The sequence below is a fragment of the Rhipicephalus sanguineus genome, chromosome 9 (genome assembly GCF_013339695.2).
Source record: "Rhipicephalus sanguineus isolate Rsan-2018 chromosome 9, BIME_Rsan_1.4, whole genome shotgun sequence".
Taxonomy (NCBI): Eukaryota; Metazoa; Arthropoda; class Arachnida; order Ixodida; family Ixodidae; genus Rhipicephalus; species Rhipicephalus sanguineus.
In genome coordinates this window covers 59,563,929-59,587,475 of record NC_051184.2, presented here as the reverse complement: position 1 = coordinate 59,587,475, position 23,547 = coordinate 59,563,929, and the positions used below count along the sequence as shown (strand labels likewise).

General features: G+C 47.2%; 1 protein-coding gene across 1 annotated transcript in view; it reads right to left on the bottom strand.

The window, feature by feature from the left end:
- LOC125759934 (gastrula zinc finger protein XlCGF7.1-like) overlaps positions 1–23,547 on the bottom strand; it is a 55,933-nt gene that overhangs the window by 17,040 nt on the left and 15,346 nt on the right. The gene's annotated exons all lie outside the window — the stretch shown is intronic.

Sequence of the window (23,547 nt, the reverse complement as noted above, 5' to 3'; positions counted from 1 at the left end):
GTTTTCATGCCGTGGTTGACGTGGCTGTTGACACCGCTGATATCTTCGTGCTTTCCCGTTTGTGTGGAGGCAGTACCAATCCTGCAAGAGACCAGACAACAGTATTTAGTACGGCACACAGATTGTTTCTTGGAAGGTCAGCATGGTGTATTTTTCGATATAAAGGTTCGCGAACAGGTTATAGCTTTAATGGGAGGCCGATTCGCTGAAACTTGCTCCTGTGCATCGGGAACTTGTATTCATCCAGCATTTACTTAGTTCAGGAAAAATATGACTTGTGCATTTGATGGCCGGGGACGTTGAACGTTGAAAAAAAAACACAGCTGTCCTTCTGATCACATGTATAAAAATCTTCTCGTTTTTGATTGGTTGAGCAATGTGCACTTGTACAGTTCAACTCAAAGGGAAACACGGTACATACAGTTTGATGGTTGAAACAGAATTCTGGTGCGTCTTGTCAGAAGTATTGAGATTAAAGTCGAGTTGTGCTGCCGAACGTGTAGCTGCAGGCACTGAATAAGTCCATGTGGCGTAGCAGTTATGGAGAGGGCTTACTAAGCGCTTTCTTTGCTACTTACTTATAACGGACATTTATATGACTAATATTGATAGCTCATCTTTGCTGAGCTTGAGCTCTCACCTGAGCATATCCTGACAAAGGCACCATAATGTATTATGGCATGCTCCTTCCAATAATACGTTGAATGTTTTCACAACGGAACCAAATTTAGCGTGTAGAGATGGCTATCTTTAATCTCGCAGTGAAAACACATTTAAAAGATTATGATGGCACTTTACTGTACTGCAAGACAGGCAACCAAAGTGTGTGCTTTTCCGTCGTTGACGACGGCTGGCTTCTGTAGTACGCAACAAAACGTACTGTGGAACTATTCACGCCCCGTTGATATTCTGTATGTTTGCGAAATTTTACTGCTTCCCGTTACCTCCAAAACACTTCTCAGGAAATCTCGTGATGTGCATCAACGCACGACTTACGCAGTAAACTTAGTCACGTCACAAAATTTACTAAAGCAGACCACAATGCGTTCCAAAAATATTATTTAGAAGAAATAAATAGCAAACGAGCAATTCCACTGGAGTGACTTCAGGGCACGTTCGCAAATTAAGGCTGTGATTATGTCTATATTAACGAGCCCTACCAGCACGTTAGCGGCACACTACATCAGTTTTCTCCACTATAGATGTATTCAACGGTGCATTTTAAAAAGTCAAGGCACCATTTTAAAATGTTTCCATTGCATATACTCGCACATAATCTGAGTAGCTCACGCTTTGCTTTCATGGAAATACACTATGCTGGAAATTGCCGCTGATGTGGCATTTTAGGAGTAAATATTTCTATTAGTGTTCTCAGGGCTGGCGGTCGGATAGAGCCTTTAGCAAGAAGCAGCAGCGGTTTCTCGGTCAAAACATGACGGAGCATTTTCGCGCATCCCAAGCTTCATATTTAATAGTCTTGGGGATAAGGCCTAGAAGTCTGCTGTTGTACGAGAAAATACATGCACTGAAAAAGCCTGCTTTGCCGAAGAAATAAGTTTTAGCCCTTTCCGCGACTCAAACTGCGTCGCCAATAATGTTAAATTAAGAATATTCCAAACAAAGTCTGTTTCTGTTATTTTTGACAAGAACAAATAAATTCCCTACAACTGGAGTCAACAGTGACAATATTTGCCTCAAAGAAGACCACTTGTCGACACGTTGGATCTAGAGACATCCCCCGTTCAAGGGTTTATCATTACTTTATTCAGCAGAATTCATGATATTTGGTTTTTTTCGTTAAATGCGGCAATGCTGATCAATGCGATATACTTTGCTCTAAAGGGGTTGTTCAGTGTCCGCGTATTTGGACGAGAATTCAAGGTCTCAACGATATACGCCGAGAGGTCCAGTTAATACAGTTAATATATTGCCATTATAACATCAGTGGTCATCAATCGCCGGGATAGTCTGTGGGAAAACAGTAGACTCCATACTGTGCGCCCTGAGTTGCCCCAGTGAAGAGGACTACTGGACATTTGGACTCACCTTGCATCGTATCCCTGTATGATTTCCTCGATGCTTCCGCGACCTGTAATTGGGATTGAATGGCAGGCGCCACCACTGGACGCCGGCACTGGAAGGCCGCTACTTTCTGTCCCTGTCGCATATGTAGACACTGAAATGAAAGTGTTGACCTAATGTTGACAACTGCATAAGCGTCTCTAACGATGAGCTGCTTTTGATAGCTCTCCATAGAATTTCAGTAAAATGTCCTGTGGAAGTGCTTTGATGTCACATACAGTGAACGTACATTTGCTGATAGGTCAAGGTCCTTCTACATCGTTCGAGGTTCGCATTTGGCGATGGGTGATAACTGTACCTAATAGGTTTTTCGGTAGCGTCGACAGGGCCTCAGTCGCAGGAACACGTGTGCGAATTTCTCAGCAAAAATATGTAACATTTCCACAGACACCTAGCGACTGCGATAATTTCACCTCAACTGCTTTGTCGATAATTTGTCGACTGCGATAATTCCACCCAAAGGGTTGCGACTGTTACGAAGCTGCTTAGAGAGCAAGAAGTAGGAAGAAACGTACGTTTACGAACTCCGAAAAATAACATGATTCCATAACTATACATTGAAATATCCTTTACTCACACTGCCCTGTGTAGGATCAACGCCTCCTCTAGAAAGGTGCCTTCGCCATCGCTCGCTAAACCATCTAGCCACCCTGACTTGAGATTTGGTCGCTTTTTGAGATAGCGCCCCCTACTCCCCTCTTGCCATCAATGGTATTGTGGGGGTGTGCGCAAGCATTCATGTGTGTTGCAAGCGGCCACCGCAAGGGCCGCTAGCTACCGCCTTCGTTATAAAAAGACGAAAAAGGGAAAGGGGAAGGCAAGCTGCTTTTTGGAGAACGCGGTAAGCATCTTTCTACAGGAAGCGCTGGCTGGATATATTTCGCCCTGTGCGTAAAAGCTTTGCTATTTATAAGCTTGCGCTCTTCTAAGTTTGAAATAATGGGTGTTGCTTTAGATTTTGTGAGCTAGACTGTTATCAGTTTCTGTGCATAGATTAGGCAACAGAGTATCCTATACTAAGCTTTGCCTGTTTCATGGGGCAAGATATCCTTATCACGCGGTTTTGTCCGCTGCTAAGGAAGCTATACGGTTGATCGAAGCCTCCACACACATACCGTGAGAAAAAGCCTCGCCATGCTCCAGTACTGGTTCGACATTGTAGGCGCCACCTCGATTCCTGCAGGCAAACAGAAGCATGGATATCGTCCTGGGTACTTTCATGAATGGCGAAATATATTAAGGAAGGCGCGCTAATACCGTAAGGAGTTTGTTCATCATGAGATGGCGGCTTTTTCGTTGGCACTTCTGCTTTTGCATACACGTTACAACACAGATCGCGGAAACACGAAGATATGCAAAATAGTGAGGAGGATATGATCACATGATATATATATATATATATATATATATATATATATATATATATATATATATATACGCTTCCGATGTCCGGACATGTAGCAATTCGCATCCACAAGAAGCGTTGTGTCTTGTTCTGAGAATGGGAAAATCACCATCGGCTCCTTTACAAACGTCTCATATCGATGAACAATGCGATATATTTGCTCGCTTCGAAGTTGTTGTTTACGCGCTTACATCACTGTACGCGTGGGTGTTTCAAGTTTCGAGAAACACCGAGACACATCCGAAAGTGGCGCGAGCGTGTGTGGCGCCTAACTAGATGCCTCAGCCTGCTGTCAATGTTGTTGCCTCAACTTAGCTAGATGCCTCAACCTGTTGTTAACAAGCGTTCAACCTTATCATCAAAATTTGGGCTCACCTTGCGCTGTTTATGAAGGTGACCGATTCTTCGTTTATTTCCAGACGTCTCACCACAGATTCGAGAACAGCGATCGAGTCGTCGCCGCTGGAGGCCGAAGGCTGTAAACTGGCGACATCATATTGGGACATCTGAATGTGCCCTGAGAATAAAAAATATATGTGTTAATTTCAGTGGCGTAGCTCGCCACCAATACTTATAGCTATGCTATGTATGGTTTAAAGTGTCAGTGTCCTAGGTATGGTGCCAAAAAGTGCAAGACAGGTGACTTACGAGTAACCAGTGGACCGATAAGTTCGATAGATAAAAATATATAACGAAGCTTCCGCTGATATAAATCAAATTCCTGATTAAGGCACCATATCGAACCTACATGATCGTTGAAGTTTGCTATCGATAAGGTTTTCTTTAATGGAGAAAACAACCTTTTATCACATGTCGGCAGAAAAAAGAGTGGAGCCCACTCAGACTGACTCAAGAAATATATTTTGCGCTTAGTGCTCACTCGGACTCAGACTCACCGGAATTTTTCCCAACCGGAGTTACTCGGACTCCGGTGGGGATATTACTCACACGCCCTACCTCAGACCCCGACTGACGGCCCCCTGTGAGTATGCGTAAGTCTGAATGTGTCGACTCATGAGTGAGTTTTCCGACTTATGACATTTATACAGTTTCCTGCCCAAGCCTTAAACCAATTATTCAGACCACGTTGACTGAATGTTTCCCGTTAAATACACTGATAATGGCTTCTTCAATGGCAAGCAAGAGGAAGTGTAATGTCGAGTTGTACTTGCGGCCGAAGAGAGAGAGAGAGAGAGAGAAATGTAATGCGGAAAGGCAGGCAGGTTAACCAGAAAACATATCTGATTTGCTAGAAGAACTTTCCACGCATACTGTAGGGACCTTCGCAGTAGGAAAATTATGTACCGTGTGGAGCATTGCTTTGGAGTGTCAGCGTTCGAGGAGGGACCCTGGAGGGTAAAAAAGAAATACATTGGTGTCAGGCTGTGCGCTGCGAGTGAAGACGCTACCTATGATAATCAAAACGGCTTTGTGGTTGCGGAGAACAGCAACTTATATCTAAGTAATTTTCTGCGTGGATACCGCTTGTCTTTTGTCGCATACTTATTCACTTGAGCGTTGTACAACGACGAGGCAAAACTAAAGACCAACAACTCTGCTGCAGGAACACTAAAAACGACAGACATGCCGTTGCAGAGGTCGTGGAAACATGCATGAGTGGCAGTTCCTACGTGAGCACGTCGTCTCTCGCGGTATGCGTCATAGAATAGGATGATCTTTCGGTTGAAGAATGTCCGCTTAGTTCCGTGTCAGCGGTGTTCTCATTCTTTTGCGTCGTCATCGTGCAAACTATTTCATGCCAGACGTGGCTGTCATAACGAGGACTGATCGACAGAATAGGTAATTGATAATGAATAAGTAAACTAACACTAAGTGCAGTACACGCCATGACAAAGTGACGGGTTCCAGGAAGCTATGACGCGAGCACAAGAGGAAAAATGCCGAAGACACAGGCGTTTCCGGAACCCTTCGCTTGTTATCATGTACCGATTGGCCGAGAAAACCGCACTTCTAAGTATTGACCGCAGGAACCGTTCGCAGATCAATTAAACGCGAGTTGCGTCACGTGCGCGAAGACACGTAATATGACATCCACGAATCACACCTACAGTCGCCGTCACAATTCGACCACGATGTAGAACAAGTGGAGTAAGAAAAGTGTTCGTGCTTGTTCCGAAGAGAACATTTCCTTGCACCTCGGCTATTGCGATTCCACGGCGACGTTTTCCGAAACGCACATCGCTGAGGCTACCACTTGCAACTACGGCCTGCAAGTACGGCTTTTTATTACAGCAGCGTGTGCCTCGACTCCCCGTTGCGCAGAAAAAGTACCTCGCATAACACAACGGCAGACGTGCATTCTGACTCTCCTCTTAGTGGCTCATTCAACGTAACTACTCGCCTCGAGTAGTTTTCCGGTGCGGCTGACGGCTGTACGATGTCTTCGCGGCTTGTGTTGGCCACTGTGGTCCAGTCACTTCTGATGGAGGTCGGATACTGAGCACCAGCACTGCCGTTATCGTAAACATCTGTGTAGTAAAACAAAGTTGTTGAATGGCTACTGAAGGGAATTGCCTCGAAACATTAGGACATTGCGTCCTACGAAATCATGAAAATAAGGTCTGAGGCATTGCTCTGGGAGAATGAGTAAGCAGCTCCACCAACATGGCTTTTTATAACTTAACATACTCAATGCCCGATCGCACAAACTACGTCGACGAAGAAGGCGATCATTAGTAACAGGAGTTCCTGCACTATTCTATGCTTTGTCGTTCATCTCTCGGCACATGTTCAACTGCTGGGGCATTGTCCTCTATATTGGGCTTTACAATATGTGTTATTTCGTTAGTCGATGTAAGCGGTAAGCGGTAAGCAGAACGCACTAACGAAGAAACGCGCTATTGAAAAGAAGGCATGCACCGCACCATCAGCAGCACACCATGTGACAGCGATTTCTAACCAAGCTTAACCCAAATCTTGTATGTTCAGTGACAACTCTCTTATATGGTGTCCATTCAGTGCTTTTTTTTCTAAACTGTGTAATCTGTCATCACTAAAGAAGCATTATCTCAGCCCTGGTATGAGCAGTGAACATGAGACTGGGGATATGACATATGAAGGGGCATAGTACAGGCAGAGAGGTAAACAGAGACTGAACACGGTTGCAGCATTGCAACGAGAAAGGAGACAGTGAAAAAACGCTTTCAGACAAGGAGGATCCCACTGTTAGTAGAGAAGCCATCCAGGCGTACTGTCGGTTTGCTACACTACTTTTGGTTAGGGGTTGCTGTGATAAAATTCGAAAGAGGAGGGAACATACCGCAGTAGGAGTATGGGTGCTCGGCTTGGTGATACTCCATATTCCATTGGAAATTCGATGTGACCCCAGAAGCCCTACAGGTACAAGACGTATAGTTCTCATGATGTATACAGACAGTGATGACGCAAGTACAGGAAGGCTTTACGCCAAATATCATAGTATCAATAGGGCGGCGCCCATTACAGCCAGTTTGTATAACAGTAAACAAAGTGGCACTACCGTATCATTGAAAGCACAACCTACTGCCACCATTCGCGCTTAGCAAACGCACATCATACGTCATTTCCCGAAATACAAATTTGTGACTTCACTCGAAGACTACAAGCACTCGCGTTAACATCCTGATGAAGGTCTGTCAGGAAATTGTCGTGTTTATCTCAAAGCGCGCATTTCAGAACATGGCGAGTAAAACGAATATTTTTTGCTTCTCCTTCCTTCTGGAGCTTATGCACGGTATGCGCGCTTTCAGCGCTACTCAGAATTCTCGAATCGGAAACCAGACAGGAGCAAGTTTTCAGGAAGCACCAGCAAACTAGCTTATCGTTGTGGCAAATAAAAGCACATGGATCACAAATATGATGAGCCATTTCACTCGGCCAAGGTGGATAACGAGCAATGCTGTGTAACACACGGCACATATGTCACACAGAATTTTAATGAACGCTACAAACACATTCCATTGAAGAGTTTTAGTGCCGGGGCCCCACAGCAGCTTGCGTACGTGAGAACTTGCGTTCATTTGTATTCTCCATGGGTAAGGCTGGGAGTACAGAGGTTTATTGTCTTGAGCGGTGCCGGCCGTCATCGGGACGGAAACCAATCACAGACGCAAATTTATCCCTGATTTGTGCTGATTACTTGTCTTAGCCGGCGGATCGCTGTTAGGGAGTGCGCACTACACACGAGGCCTCCCCATTACGGAAAGAAATGAAATTCAATACAGAGACCGGCAACTGGCGCTTCTGGTGAACAACCCTGCAAACAAGCGAGACGAAGACGAAAGGAAGGAGGAGAGTGAGGGCGCCTTTCCGACGCTCTCTCCGGTCGGGAAGAGGAGGGTTGCCTCGGAAACCCTCCTTCATACATCACTCTACCTCCCGGCGAGTGTCGATACGCGTTTGCTTTTGTTGTTGGCTCTTTCACTCGCACTTTTTAGGGCAGAGTTTTTCCGCGCGGACGCCATAAAATCTCCTAATCCTAGCCACAGACAGCTCCTGCGTAAGGATAACTATTCAAAGGCTGGAGCAGTTGGTAATGTACGTTACGGCGTTCCTCCGGAACACGGATGTCACTTGGTGCAGTGGCGAACTTCTCTGGAAAGAATAGTTCTCTTGGCACTAGAATTCTGCGGCGCAGTAACATTAGACCCTGACGAGTCGATGCGACTCCAAAGGCAGTACCGATGTCGAATATTTGGGCATACACGCAGCATGGGAACATCACTTCGTGGATGACTATCGCTTATCGTCACTGTCTCGCCTTTTGTGTGTAATGTTTCTTACCGTCTCGAAAGTGAGGTGATTTCTTGAAAGGGCTCACCTTGCGCTGTTTCCTGAAGTGCCTGGTCCTTGCACCAGGCTCTCCTGACTTGCACTTGACGGTGTGAGAGACGCACCGGTGCTGTCCATCGGGTTCCAGGAAGCGGTGCTTCCGGATTGTGATTCATATTCATGCTCTGAAAGCACGGAAGTTGCTTACGCACGTGGCGACAGTACTTTTGCGAGGCAAAACTCTGTATGCTAAGAAAGAGTGTGAAACAAGGTGTTCGACTAGAAGGCATATGTGGAGTATTGGCTTAGCACTCATAAAGAAGTTTTGTTTGCACCTTCTATATGGGAGTTTTGAGGTGAGTCATCTGGCAACGGAAAGCCAACACAAGCACGGCCGTCTGAAGAACTTCGCTATGAAGCTGTTCATTCGCTCTCATAAATGACTTATCGATCTCAGAGAGAGAGAGAGAGAAGGCAAGAGGGAGGAACGGCAGAGGTTAGCCGGACGAGTGTCCGGTTTGCTACCCTGCAGTGGGGATAAGAGAAGGGGGATGGAAGGAGAAAGGAAGGAGACTAGCACTGCACGCACACTTATACAGTGGTCACTGAGGCCGCAGTTTTTCTGACCTACACGACTTCAGCGCTTTGCGATTAGGGAACTGCGGCCTTTAGGACGGTTGTGGGCGAGCCATCGTGTTTACACAAGCGCAAAAAACACTGCATTAAGAACATCCAGCAGTTGCAGGGAAGCTCGAGCTGTCGGAGTATCTAGCCTATTTAACAGCTTGATTACGGTGTCCGTAAGAACCTAAGCACCGCAGCAATTTCGCGGTCTTTTTCTGGTAAGACATGGGAGCGAGCACTGTCGTGGACTCGAGTAACGTCTGCCGCGACCATTGCAGCCACTGTGCACAATGTTGTGGCTTTGGCTATGGTTCCAGCTATAGCTCTGGCTGCAGCTTCGGCAATTCCGGCCAGGATTCAACGCCCATATGCTCTGGCGCGGTCGTTTCGCTCAGGCATCGACCCGATTGTGGAGATCCAAAAACATTGTATTATTTATCTTTTGAGCCCAGAGTAAAGAATTCCAAATGCCTTTTTTACGCGCTTTTTTCTCTCTTTCATGAAAGCTTGGCTTTGCGAATCTATACAATGCCATTCATAAATGAACACGTCCTCTCAGTATTAACACTGTACAAGGCGCTGATTTGTCAATTGCGGCAAATTGCGCGCTGGCGTCCTAACATCTCCGCCCACATACCTGGTGTTGTGGCAATCGTGTCGTGAGCCGTGTTCAATGGGAAATCGTTGGCACGAACAAGTAACCTGCAGGCAAGCAAACGTATTTCTCCATGTGGTCTTCTACCAGTGATGCCTTAGATACACGGTGCAAGAAATACTTTAGGCTAGCGAACGCCAGGACTAACCGCTGCGCGGCTATGTTCTGCTTTGCAAACAGCCCGAGAGATGGCGCTACCAACTTTGACCCAGTAGAGTTACTGTATATGCTACCTTTAGGTAGCAGAGTTGCGCATAGGTCCGGCTAGCAACCACAGCTATGCGGTGAAGTAGCACTCCGTTTGCGCAGGTGACACGCCTATCGTGTCGGCAATTAACATGTCCGGCTTGTCGAAGACCGGCGATAAACATTGATTATCGATGACTAGTGTTAATTGAGTTCGCTACAGCGGCGTCTAAAAATACAAGAATTGAGCCGAGCGTCAGCTTCTCCGCAATGCATGGTTGCTAGCGGCGTTTGGAAGACAGATGCGCAACTCTGCTACCTAAAGGTAGCAGATAGAGTAACTCTACGACCTGCTAGGCTTTCTTGACGACCGCACGCATCGACGCACTCTACGACCCGTTCAAGCGGACGCAACGTCAACGTGTGCACAGCCCCGGAGGCTGCCTCTATGTTAAAGCTCTTTCAATTAACCAATGCGCATATAGCGAATATGACGAATGCAACAGAATCTGAAGTATTTTGTACGGAAATAGCACCCTCTTATCACGTTCAGACAACTGATGCGGTCGATCAGGCGAAGCACATCCGGTTGTCAACCGTTCGCAACCGCGGCGATTACATTTCGAAACAAGCGGAATGCAGGAATATCCCGTTTCTTTTGATTTCTCGCGCACCTGAGAATCCCAAGTAAACCAAATAATTCAGGAACTCGAAATGCCGCACCGGATCTCCAACTTCGATGACCTGTGACATTAAACTTCGCAACTACAGTTAAACAAACGCTTGCCAATGTTGGTTTCACTTTATTGAAGGAGCGTCTCGGTTCTATGGGTTCTTGTTTTTGAAGAACTTAAGTAAATCGCAGGTAAAACTTTTCGATCACTGAGAGCAAGCTACGCGACCTAGCGCACAAGCTCGCGAGGATGGTGCGCTATTCGGTGTTGCACGATAATTTGTCACATTTAAGGTAAATGAGTAGACGTTGTATACTAATAAGACGCGGTCTTTTCGTGGTGTCGCACACCTTCAAGCATGTAGCCTTTCTTCGCGTGCTAGAGGCGTGAAAAGCGCGAACTTCTATTTGCAAGATTTGTAGAGACTGTTGCAAAAGGGCACAATAAGCTTGCCCATTCTCCCGCAGCGCAAAAACACTCGGCCACTATGACATTTTCAAAAATGAGCTCAAAGAGCAACGGCAACAAGAAAAAGTGCGTGCATTGCACGGCTAACGTAGCACGTGAACTGTGAAGGCCAAACCCCAAATGTGCGAAAATGCACTGCACAGCGACAAGCGATGAAACGCGCGACGTGTAGCGTGGTCCTTATCGCGCGATAACTCGGTTTTATGAGCTGGATCGACAGGTTCTTAATATGGGGTGAAGTGCCACGCCGAAACCTGCATCCATCCATTCAAAGCGCGGTGGAACGCGGAGAGGAACGCTACGCGCGCTGTGTATTTCCTCTAGCCTGGCCGTTAATTCTCACAGGGCGAGCGGGGAACGCGGTGGACAGCCAGGCGGGCGTCGGACAGCTATTAAAGACGATAGTCTTTCTTGGGATACTTAAACGGAGAAATTTTGGTCTGTCTGTCTTTCTGTTTGTCGGCACGTCACTCGATTCAGCCACTCGGCCAAAGTTGAACCACTTGCCCAAGGGCCAGCCATCTTGAACTGGTACGCCTGTTCATACTTGTGAACGTTGTCGATCAAAAAATAAATATCACGCATATCTAAGGCACAACATCACTAGGTAAGTATTAGGTGGTGTGTTCCTTTAATAGAAAATGCATACATACGTAATTCCAAAGACCCTACATTCTTGAGCTGCGCTGAAAATGCGACTGCCTTCCTAGACTTTCCTTCCTCCGTGCCCTCTGCACGAGCTGATTGTTCCGTTTCGGTTTCGGTTCTGTATTGCGCTGAACGAATGCCATGGGGCGCCGCTCTCGCATTCCTGTTTTACGCAGGCGATGTGTAAATAAAAGAGTGTGTGGAGAGTACTCGTTGAGTGCGGACGTTTCTTCTGCTTCAGCGCATCGCACCAAACCGCGTGTTCGGGTTGGTTGGCGTCCCCACCGGTCGCGTTGGTCACCGCCGGTCTTCGCCTGCTGCTGCGCCGGGACTACCAGCCCGCAACACAGCACTCATGTTTCCCGAGGTATTGCCAGATGGCGTCCATATCTCATGCAGCGCCTCTTCTATCGTCTTTAGACGACATTTCCAGCGAAGCACGCAGATACGCGGCCAATTTTTTAGGGCCACTTTGTCGTGCGTGTCTCGAGGGCAGTTTTCAAATTGAGAGAACATTACGAGCGTTGCGTCTGCAAGCGTCGACAACGGAGAATCAGACGCTCTGAGATATTTCTTGTATATATACATCATCAATGTGTATATAATTGTAAATTGCGCATATAGTTCATAAAAAAGTTTATTTTATTAAAACATTGTGCATATATCTATATATAACAACGTGTGTCGCGTCTTCATATGATGGCAGAGAACATGGCCAGGTTTTCCGGATCATCTCCGAGCCAGCTCCTCAATGATCATTCTTTTCGTGGATATGGCGCGATTTTTTTTCAGATTTGGAAACCATCACCCACGTTCCCCATCTGCTCTGCGGAATTTGTCAGCAGCCCGCCATGGTCCTCAGTCCGTCGTGCCATCTATCGGCATGCCAAAAACGAGAACATAATGCGCTCTCTCCAACGAGCGCTCCCTCCGCGTCGTTCGCTCACCTAAAGTATTTCTTGCACCGTGCTTACATAGGAATAGCAACTGTTTTACCTCAGTGTTTTTTTTTTTCAATTACAATACGTCTGGTTACACAGGCAACATTTAGCTGGCTGATTATTGGCGTATATTAACGTGTTGGCAAGCATAAATAGGACACAGCGGTGCCGCAGCCAGTGCAACAACAGGATGAATTCTAAAGGCGATTACGAACTAAAAAAATCACGCCATATTTACGAAGTGAATGATGTTTGAGGAGCTGGCTCGGAGATAAGCGGATAAACCATGAATGCTCCGTAAAATTCCTCTACTGTCATATAAAGACGTCACACGTTATAGTAGCGATTGTGGTCAGGTTGTTGTCGAACCACAAGCGGTCGCAGACCTTGCAGCTGTGGCGGAACGCGTGGTCGAGGAAACCGCGCTTGAAGCGCGCGTTGCCTATGCTGTATGTGGTTTTGCCTGCGTTATTGTCATCATATAGGCGCTCGAAGAACAAGAAGAAGACTTCTCTTCCGCGCGAGATACGCCTGTGGCAGCCGCCTCTGGAAGTAAGGTTACGCTTACGGTGCGGGACATTGGCCCAGCTTAAGAACCTGGCGTGCCAGCTCCTAAAAAGTGACGGTTTCTACGTGTACAGGTCGTCAGTGTTAATAATGGTGATAATAGCATGAGAGCACCTCTATCCGCATTTTCATTTTCTACCCATGCTTGTTATGAGTTGCAGGTTTCTATGGTGGTTTCGTTCTACGCAAAAATCCCGGCACCGGCGAGCGTGCAGAAATATGGCCTTCGATTGTGCGCCGGTAACATGCGTGTATGCGCCGTTTCCTGATAACTGGGGGGCTATTTTTCAAACGTTCTGTCACAGAACGCAGGTGGTCTGTTCTATCGAGTCGCGCGTTGAGGCTCTTTTAACGGTCAAGACGCGAGAATAGCCACAGAAGGACCACCGAAAGAACGGAGGCCCCGCTCTGTCGATAGAACGGATACAAAAAATTTCACCATCTGCCACTAAAGGGAACCATGTGGGGGTGCGAAGGAGCGCATGGGTCGACTTACCGTTCATCACTGGCACCTTGCCCGATGTTAACGCGTCCTTGCATGTGGAGCACACCATGAATTAACTGTAGTTGCTGTTGCTGTTACTCGTCCCGAACTCTTGTTGGAGCACGCCACGCGGGTTCATCGCGCGTCTGCACAATCTCGTTCTCCGAAGCCATCACGTGATTGCTGAGAGAGTGAAAGGGGGATAGGCCACAGCGTCTTACCCAGCTCCGAACGCGCGAGCGCGTGCCAGCACGTGGTTTTGTCTGCGTTGCGCCAAGCTTTTACAGCATACGGCAGCCCGGGCCCCTAAAGTGCTCTCCACGTATCATCATCAAGGCGGTCGAAGAAAAAGACGAAGAAGTCTTCTCCTTGGCCCGAGCGCGCGCTCAATATGTTACAGATGGCTATGGTAGGTTTTAGAAAGCGGACGGTCGCAATGGAACTACGGACAAAGTCCAGCGCAAAACCTACTTCGCATCTAAAATGACAGCACGTAGCAGCAAGTCTGGTGCCATGTTGTCTCGAAAACCCCGCGACACGTTCGTAGTGTGCGGTACTGACCGAAACCAGAGAACGATAGCTAAGGCTAACCATACTTACTACTACTAGCAAAAACTTAGCATCTCTAGGAAAAGCTTGGCATCACTAGCAAAAACTAAAAAAAATACAAGGTTGAAAACTAGCTCCGCTGTTTGTTCCAGCGTTGCGCCTCTAGTGCAAGCTGCGGCTTTTTTTTGCACAATATTTTACGAACGCAACCATGAGTGTTAGTTAACCGCCTCAATTTTTCTGATATCTTTAAACACCTGTGGGGGCCTGGACTGTGAGCAAGTGTTATGCTGACTCATTGTGTCCTAAGCAGCAGCAATCGTTGCAGATCTTCACTCATACGAACGTAAGACAATGTGGTATATCTGTGTGGCTACTGCCGTCGGAATGTTTACCACACATCCTCAGAGGGATGCTGTAACGCTCTCGCGAGGTGTGATCAGATACGCCATCACATTCGGCCCAGACACTGCATTTCTGGCGATTAGGCGATAATGTAAAGTATTTGTGCGACAAATGTGCCAGTATCCGAAAGTAGCCGGATACAAATGTAACGCGGTGTAATAATTTAAACGTGATACCAATTGGTAAGCAATCTTCAAATGAGTTGAATGTGCCAGAAGGCCATCTGATACGTACGGCGCAGTTTGAGGGCTGCCAATGGTCATCTCGTACCAATCGTTCAGCATGTCAGTCCATGCCTTGTCGGAACTGCAAAAAGTGAGCGTAAGTATATGTCATGTAATGTCAGGTTTGGGCCCAGGACCGCTAGCCAAGGAGCGATCGAGGCAGGAGTGCACGCACACACAAATATTTTTACAGAGAAAAATGCAACTGATAATTAAGTACCACTGAAAATTGTCCGTCCGATGCAGTCCTGTACTAAATGTGTCCCTGAATGAGGTCTCTCGCCGTGTTTAGCTTGTGGCTTTTGGGACGCCGATCGCTTGTAGACGGTGCGCCGCCTGGCTTGTTGACGTCCTCAACTTGAGTCGTACAACGCCATGACACAGCCTTCTGCAGCAGCAGCAGCAGCAGTAGGGTAGCGGTAGCTTGGTAGCTCCGCAGCAGCTCTCAGGACACCGGGCTCGCGTCAGCCACCCCGAACGGCAGCACGAACGTCGGCCCACAGCAAATCGGAACACGCAGCCGCTCTGTATGGCAGCCAGAATAGCGAAACCACGCCTGATCTCTGGGCCAGTCACCCAACCGTAGTCCAGGAACGGAAGAAGGCCTTGAGGACGTCGCCTAGTTCCCTTGATCCGACATTCTGCCGAGAACAGTTTGTCCTTGCACGCCGCTTGTTTGTTTGTTTGTGGGTTCCTTACATTTGGCTAACACTCACAACGGGGGATTGGCCATGAAGCCGGCGGTTAATGTAAATTGGGACATTAAGTAAAAGTTATGGAAAGGGAAAGTGGCTTTTTTCAAATAGAATAAGGTGATTTTCGTGATAGAACAAAAGGAAATAAAGAAATAAATAAGATTTTTTTAGGGAGTGAGAAGCAATAAACTGAGAAACAACGAACTAGCGAGGTAATCTCTTCGTGTCACACAGGAATTCGCAGAGGGCCCCGCCGACGTGCCTTCTGCTATATTCCAATGAAGCAGCCCCAAGGGAGAGGATATTTAGAGTTCTTAGTGGTATTCCTATTTCTCAAAATAAAACTTCAAAGCACTTTTTCCTTTGATTTTTGAAACGGTGACAGGGTGCACGCAGGGCTGCCTCGAACGCTGTCACGTGCTTCCCGACCCCGTGCGCTCTTCCTCGTAGTCTTCTACGGCGATTGCGCAGCTTCGGCTTCGCTCTTCCTCTCACAGTATACAATCTCATGCAGTCTACACCGAGCTGTATGATAACATTCGAAGGATTGTTTCTTGAACAGGAAGTTTGTGAGGATGAAAATGGCTTTCTTGTTACGTAACGTGCTACCTTTACTGTGTCCTCAACTCAAAAGTTGCGTCATTCTGCCTGGCAACAGGTCAATGGTACAAATGGGGTATGATATAGTATGAAATGACTTATTATACTGAAAATCCCACCTCGATGTTTTATCACTACGGCATAAGTGACATAGATGATCAGCCTAAAGGATGATTGATCTGCATGTGATAAAGATCTCACGCGCAACTTCGTTCACTGAAAGCACTTTATAGGCGCTCACCCCGCACTATCGTCCAGAATCACTGCGCTGCTTGTACCGGGTTGTACTATGTCACTGCTGCAAGCTGACGTTGTGCACAATGGTCTTTGGGCTTCTGCTGTTACTCAGGCCGTATTTGAGGGTCCTCACTGTAGAATACAATAACACATTATAGGAAAATTAACACACAGCTTACACTACTTCCTAACAGCGATACATAAGAGAATAATATTTAGTGCAGCGCAAGTGACTGCAGACGTGTCTACCAGCTTCTTTTCGTCTTCGACGGTTCCTTGCTAAATCCGCATTATCGATGCACAATATACTTACTGCACATGCCCAACGCCTTGACTGTTTGAGAAGAACAATTTTTGTAAGTTATATTCCATCGGAATTGCAAGGGGGGGGGGGGGGCTTGCACCTCTCTGGCAACGGGCCTGTTGACTGGCAAAACCATTGAATCGCACTATGCGTCAAAACATGCGAATTGCGCGACGAGGGGGCGGTTTAAAGCTGCCCACCGATTACAAAGTGTGCAGCTGCGCAGGCGCGCGTTGCACCTTACGTAGGGGTTGTGGTTACTCCGACAATTTCCAAAAGGAAGAATTGTGACGTAGTGGGCCTTCGAGAGTGGGCTTGCAGTAGACATTCTAGGATGGTTTTGAAACGACCAAAGTTACGCGGACAAACATTCCTTTCCTTGCGGCACAGGTGAATCCGATGCGCATGGGGGCAGATTACGCTAGCGCGTTTTACTGTTGAAGTCCAACGTCAAGCGTCCTCGCGTTTGTTTTTGTGTTTATACTGCACGTCTGTACTGTTACTGACGCGGGTACCTACCGTTCAGAATCCAAATGCCAGCACAGACGTCCTCTCGCGCTCGCCTATCTCTGCCTCAGCCCATTGAAAGACCACAGGTCTTTCAATGGACTGACTGTGCAGGCTTTCTGTAAGGTGCCTACATGTACAGTCCGAAATCCGCTTACACTCATTCCTTCTTTTCCCAACGCGATGACACTATATCGAGTAGGAACACCTGCACCCAGCCGGCGTTACGTGTTTGAGGCCTTGTAAGGCCGAAAGTGTGCGCTGTCAATGTCTCAGAAAGCGATGAAACAAAAGGCCAAACGTTCAGACTTTCGCACGTCGTAGCATGCATTCGGGCTACGTTAATCAATAGAAGCGTTCGACAAGAAGCTCACCTGGCATTGTACTGAGTCGAGCTTGCCTCGTTTGTTTCCCGAAGTACTTGGTTGCTGCCGCTAGGCGCAGAGGAGTATCGTGGCGTTTGTCCTTCATCGGCCATGTCTGTTGGTTACGTGGGCACTTTGCAGACACTGAGCCCGGTGGGAGAGGCCAGGGCAGACACCTAGGAGTGCCCAGCGCTAAGTGCAGCGGTGCGTCCTTTGCCAAAACTAATGCATGTTGTCGAGATTTAACATAGCGCATGCGCATTCTACGCTTTCCGTGTTTTGAAAAATCGCGTCCCAATGCTCTCTGTTTTTATCACAGTGATTAAGAGCGTAGGCAGCACACGTGCTCCTGTATCACGGCTAATCATAATTCCGTCTGTTCTTTCAAATTTCGCAGTGGGGCCACGCTGCTTATCACGAGCACCATTTAATAGAGAATATTCGACGCAATATTCTTCTGGCAACAGTAGCCACTTCTACCATCGTGCAGGTGGCGTAGTTGCAAGATGGCTATGTTCCAAGTCTCGAACGCTGTCTACATATTCTTCTCCGAACTCTAAAATTGAATATTTCACTTCATACCCACTGAGAACATAAACCAGAAGAATTCACAGCTGGACTAGTTGATACAAGTTCTTAAACATCTTTAAATCTGCGCAAATTGCGGCAGGTACAAGAGATAATAGGTCTCAAATTGGGACATGGGTGGCAGGTTGTCAGCATGTAACAGGGCTTGCGTTAACAGGGAAGGTGTTCTGAGTCGACTAATTCGTGTCCGATGTTGGCGTAACACAGATGGCTCATTTTACGGGTATATGCCAGAGAAATTGGGTAAATCCCAGTAGTCACCTCTGGTCCACTAAAAATGAAGAAGTAAACTTGTTGCGGTTTGGAAGGTGTTCAAACTCGTAGGAGAGAACAAGAGGAAGAAGAAGACTGCGGGCACCGAAGGCGCGCGAAGAAGTAATAATAATATCTGGGGTTTAACGTCCCCAAACCAGAATATGATAATGAGGGACGCCATAGTGGAGGGCTCCGGAAATTTCAACCACCTGGGGTTCTTTAATGTGCACCTGTTTCTAAGTACACGGGCCTCAGACATTTTCGCCTCCATCTAAATTGCAGCCGCCGCAGGCGGGATTCGATCCCGCGACCTTCGCGTCAACAGTCGAGTGCCGTAACCACTAAACCACCATGGTGGGGCCGCGCGAAGAAGTAATAACGAGAATAACAAAATAAGAACCACCTTGCTTTCGTTCGCATTCAACGCAGTTGTCTCGTGTTGGATCTACGACATTAGCGCTTTCAGAATGGTCAAGCTTCCTCGTTCTTCCGATGAAAGAAGCCGCCGGACGTGACGGTCAGCGAGAACTACACAATGATGGACTAACGCACTGCAATGGCTAGTGTGGCATTAGAGGACAGGTGGCGAATGTACCCACTACTGACGTTCAGATAACTGTAGATTGCCATCCAAGAAACATACCTGATGACGTTGCCGTTGACGTGTATCTTAAGCGAATGCTTCTTTGCAAACCCGCGTATAGGAGCGGTATGGTTAATATGCAATGAAACCATACTACCACCTTAATGCTTCACAAAGAGTGTTTAATAAAGAGCAGTAATACAACTTGTCTGAAAGTCTTGCAGAACATAGAAATGCAATAGACTGTCTCAGGGAACACCACCAGCTTCGCTGTTTTGTCAGTGTCCGCGAAGCGGTTCTGGTTGAATTATTTCAAATAACATTTAGTTGCATGTCAGCGCTGTGATTTCGTCGAAACTTCTGTTGTTCATGTATTCATTTGCGCTGTTTTCAATATGTTTATCAGAGCGTCAAGGCAACTTAATGCTCCTCTCAGACTACGGCTCCTCATACGATGCAAGAGAAATGGTCCCCGATTGTCTGAGTGGATGCATTACCAAACGTGCAGCAGGATTTCGCCTGATACGGAGAGTGCATGCTTACTAATTTTGTTTATTCGATAATTTTGCTGACGTTAATACCAAATAAATAGGGACAACTTGAGTTTCGATGCAAAATTTCTGAGATGGCGTTTTGATTTTTATCAAACGTACTTTTAACACGAAATTGTTTTATGCCAGGGTCCACCACGGCTCCACTGGCGTATTTCCGCCACGGATATGACGTTGTAAAACAAAGACTAACAGATGGCAAAAAAAAAGGTTCCGACACCGGGAGTGGAAATTACGACCCCTCGCTCCTCATCGCGCGGCGCGAAACGATTCGGCCACAGACGGCACGTCCTTTGCCATGCTAACGGCGAGCTATTTATATACACCATTTGCCGATGGCGGTACTCAGAGATCGGTGGTACATCAGCGTGTTTTCGTTCACTAGCCAGATGGCTCGAAGGGCGCGCTTTGAAGGTCCTCGCCCCACGCGTATGAGCGCGCGCGTCTACAGGGAGTGGTCTCTCGTGCACTTATCTCGTGATGGCGGTGGTTAGTACGCCTTGTGGTCTCATCGCAAGTTTGCGTTGAGAGCAGGAAGGTCACTTCGCTCACTGCAGCGGCCGCTTTTGCGAAAGGAGCGCGCTGCTCACACAGAAATAAGTTAAAACTGTGACAGTTCGCGCTCACCCTAATGTGCATGCTCGTTCCGTGCGTCCTTTCTACTTGAGCAGCGCGTTGCAAGTTTCGAGCTGTTTGCCGTTCTTCGCGTGACATTACAATTCGTCGCTGTAGCATTCATTCCTTCGCGCTTGGGGCGAAAGAATGCACAACAAACGCTCTACTACGTCTGTGAAGACACGTTTCACTTTTGTGTTATACCGATTCCTATGACAGAGGGATCAGCCATGTTTCTTCCAGCAACCCTAGCATACTAGCGAAATCGATGCATGCGTGGCCACACCTTTATTCATTTTTTAGTCTGGTTATAATGCCGCATAGAGGGCGTCACGTGCTCACACCCAAGCGTGCGCTCACGTGAGGCTTCAAACGCTCACGTGCTGCCTCAAATTAGGCGCAACACGTGCGACCAGAATTGACCAAGGTAGCGCCTTTATCAATTTTCGCTCGATACTCAACTGAGGTTATGCTATCGTTGCGCCTAAGGGAGGACAACACATTTTCATCGCAATACTGCTGACTAAACTTAAAACTTAATGACTTTAGTCGTAAAATAAGAGACAAAAATGCAAGCGACGGCCAGTACCTTTCAGGAGTTCGTTAAATTCAAATTTGATGAGCATGAACGATATTTTTATTAGACACGATATGTAGGCGGACTTCTCACTAATGCTGTCAGTTTACTACGGACGTAAATGTATTTATACTTGCGTACGGAATTATGTGCCAATTGAAATAAAGACAGCTCGCCTGGGATCGAACCGGCGACCTCGATCTCCGCAGTAGCATAGCATAGCCACTAAGCTACAATTCCTGTTCCCATATCTGGGCAGCAATCACCAAAATGTAAAGGGCTGTCCTAGAAATCACCTTCGATGTTAGCGATAAAAAAACGTCTCGTCAGTAGAACATGGTTCCTTTGAAGTGCATATAATGCTCACAATAGGCGATGCTAAAAATGGAAGACGAAGTTTGTATTGCAAGGAGACCTAACCCACAGCCTCAGTTTATTTCTTGGGAAAACCGAGACAAATACATTTTTCCATCCGTACTTCAGCTTTAGTTTTAAGCAGTAAGATTAGCCGATATGTATTTTTCAGGATGTTAGTAGTTAGGTCGAAGCATTCAGGCAAGCTCAGAAGTACGGCGAGATATTTTCAGATCCTCAATCCAATTGCCACGTCCTCAGTGTTTTTTCCTAACGTGCTTCTGCAGGTTTCGTCTATACTTGTATTTAGCCTCGCATTGCTGGCATCAAAACTGCCTTGTGTTGCCTGCATTGTGCATTGTGCTGACGGGATGCGTCCGCAAACACCTCACGCATAACGCTTCTCGCCTGTGTGAGACATGTAATTCCTTTTGAAAAGGCAAGGCTGCTTGAACAACTTGCTGCATGCAGGGCACCGATGTATTTGGTCAGTCACGTTGATGTCGTTATGGTTCTTGAGGTCGGCAGCACAGGTGAATTCTTACATGTAGAAGGAGCACACCCAGGGTTTATCATCGGCCGGGTTTCCTTGCCGCTGGGTCAATGCCTCGGCGCTATCTCCAGGCTGGCTGCGAGAGGACGATTAGGATACATTTAAAAAATTTTGTAGCGAAGCCGTATATGGCTCAGGCATACCCGTCGTCCGCGGGCCAACATTTCAGATGATTTAAAAAAAATTCACCGCCACATCCACGAAGTGAATGATGTTAAAGGAGCTTGCTCGGAGATGATCGCTTGCTCGTTTCCCTTTAAGATGATTGCTTTATGATTGCTTTAGTAAAGTGTGGTGCTAAAGGATCATCGATGATGGGACGCAATGGAAAGTTAGAGAAGGCAACATCGATACAGGTGCGTCTGATGGTGGTGAGACGTTTGCAGTCGTACGATACGCATCGGAAAGCGTAACGTGACATCGTGTGTTGGACTAGCCAATCGCTTTGCATGATTTCAACGTTCAGATCTCCGACGAGTACGAAGGGACCGCGTTTGAACTCGGTGCTGTATCGATGCAGTGCCTTCTCGATGTACTTGGCGACGTCTCCTTGTGACAAGTTCGGTGCCAAGTACATGGTCATGACTACTATCCCGGATGAGAGCTTCACAGCGACGTGCTCCCCGTTATGGCTGTGGCTGGTTATTGGAAACGCGAGATCTTCCCGAGCTGGTGCTGCGTTGCGAGCCTGTCGCGCTGCTGCCTTAGCTGGGGTGTTCATGCTGCGGAGCTACAACGAAGACTGTTCACTTAGTGAGCTCCCGGCGAAGAGAAAGGAAGCGAGCCAAACGAGAGGCGCCGCCCTCGAGCAGTCACCTAACTAGCGCTTGCGCCGAGCGTGGTGTGTGCCGCCTTGACCGGCGGCGCGCCATCTAGTGAGCATTCTTGAAATCACCGGAGAGAGCGCAGCTGCGCTCCTGGCGGGGCCAATGAGAAGTAGTCTACGCGCCGTACACGCCGACGGGCACGGACAAGGCGGGAGCATAAAAAGCTTGGCGAGCAAGCTCCTAAAAATCTGGAGTAGGTAGCTCCAGCAACAGATTGTCGGCAAATGTGAAGCCACGCTTTACTCTGGTTCATCTAAGAAGCAATCTTTTCAGGTGGTGCTACCTATAAAAGGCTTTTGCACTGCTCACGTAATTGCCAGGGTTATTATAAAATACGAACTCGTTGTTCCCGACGAAAGTAATCCATCGAGATGAGTACTGATGAGTTGACCTCTAATGGAACTTGCTGACCATTTGAGGCTTCTTAAGAATATTTGTAACGCAAAAGCACACGTCGGGTACTCTCTGTCCCCCCAAAAAACGCCAGGCCTGCGCGGAATGTGCAGCACAGTCACAGCGAGAGCTCGAAGAGCGGCATTTCTAGAGCCCGTTATAAACTCTCTTGTGGCTACTAATACAAGTACACTAGCAACGTACACACTACGCCACAAATCATAATTTTTGTGAAGTTGGGAAGCACCCACTACAACATTATTCGTCATTCTGCGGAGAAGCGAGGTACCATGTGTAATGCATTATGTGCACTTTCGTGATGCGTCGGCTGATGACAATGACTAATTATGACTGAGCCTTTTGCAATGGGTTGGAAGCTTTAAAGGACCCACTAGTTACGTAACTCGTATTGTGTGACGCCCGGTCGTTATGTCACTCGCCCACCACGCTTTATAACATGCGCTAACGTGAGAAAGAGATAGAGAGAGGGAATTACCTTAATTGAGAGACCCTGAGGAAATTAATCATGGGAGCCTTATTGGCTTCCTTGGCAACCAAGAGAAGTACACTTGCGAGAAACCCACTATGCTATAAATCTTCATAATTTAGTAGGGAAGCAGCCACTATGCAATTTCTCATCATTCTGCGGAGAACCTGGTACTCGATAAACACCTGTAAGGCATTATGTGCACTTTGTTGATGCTTTGGCTGATGACGAAGAATAGTTATGGCAGAGCGGGCCTTTGTAATGGGTTGGAAGCGATCGAGGTCCCACACATTGCGCAATTCGCATTGTGTTACGCCTGGTTGTTACTTTGCTCTTCTACCACGCTACATTACATGTGTTAACGTGGTTCCTTC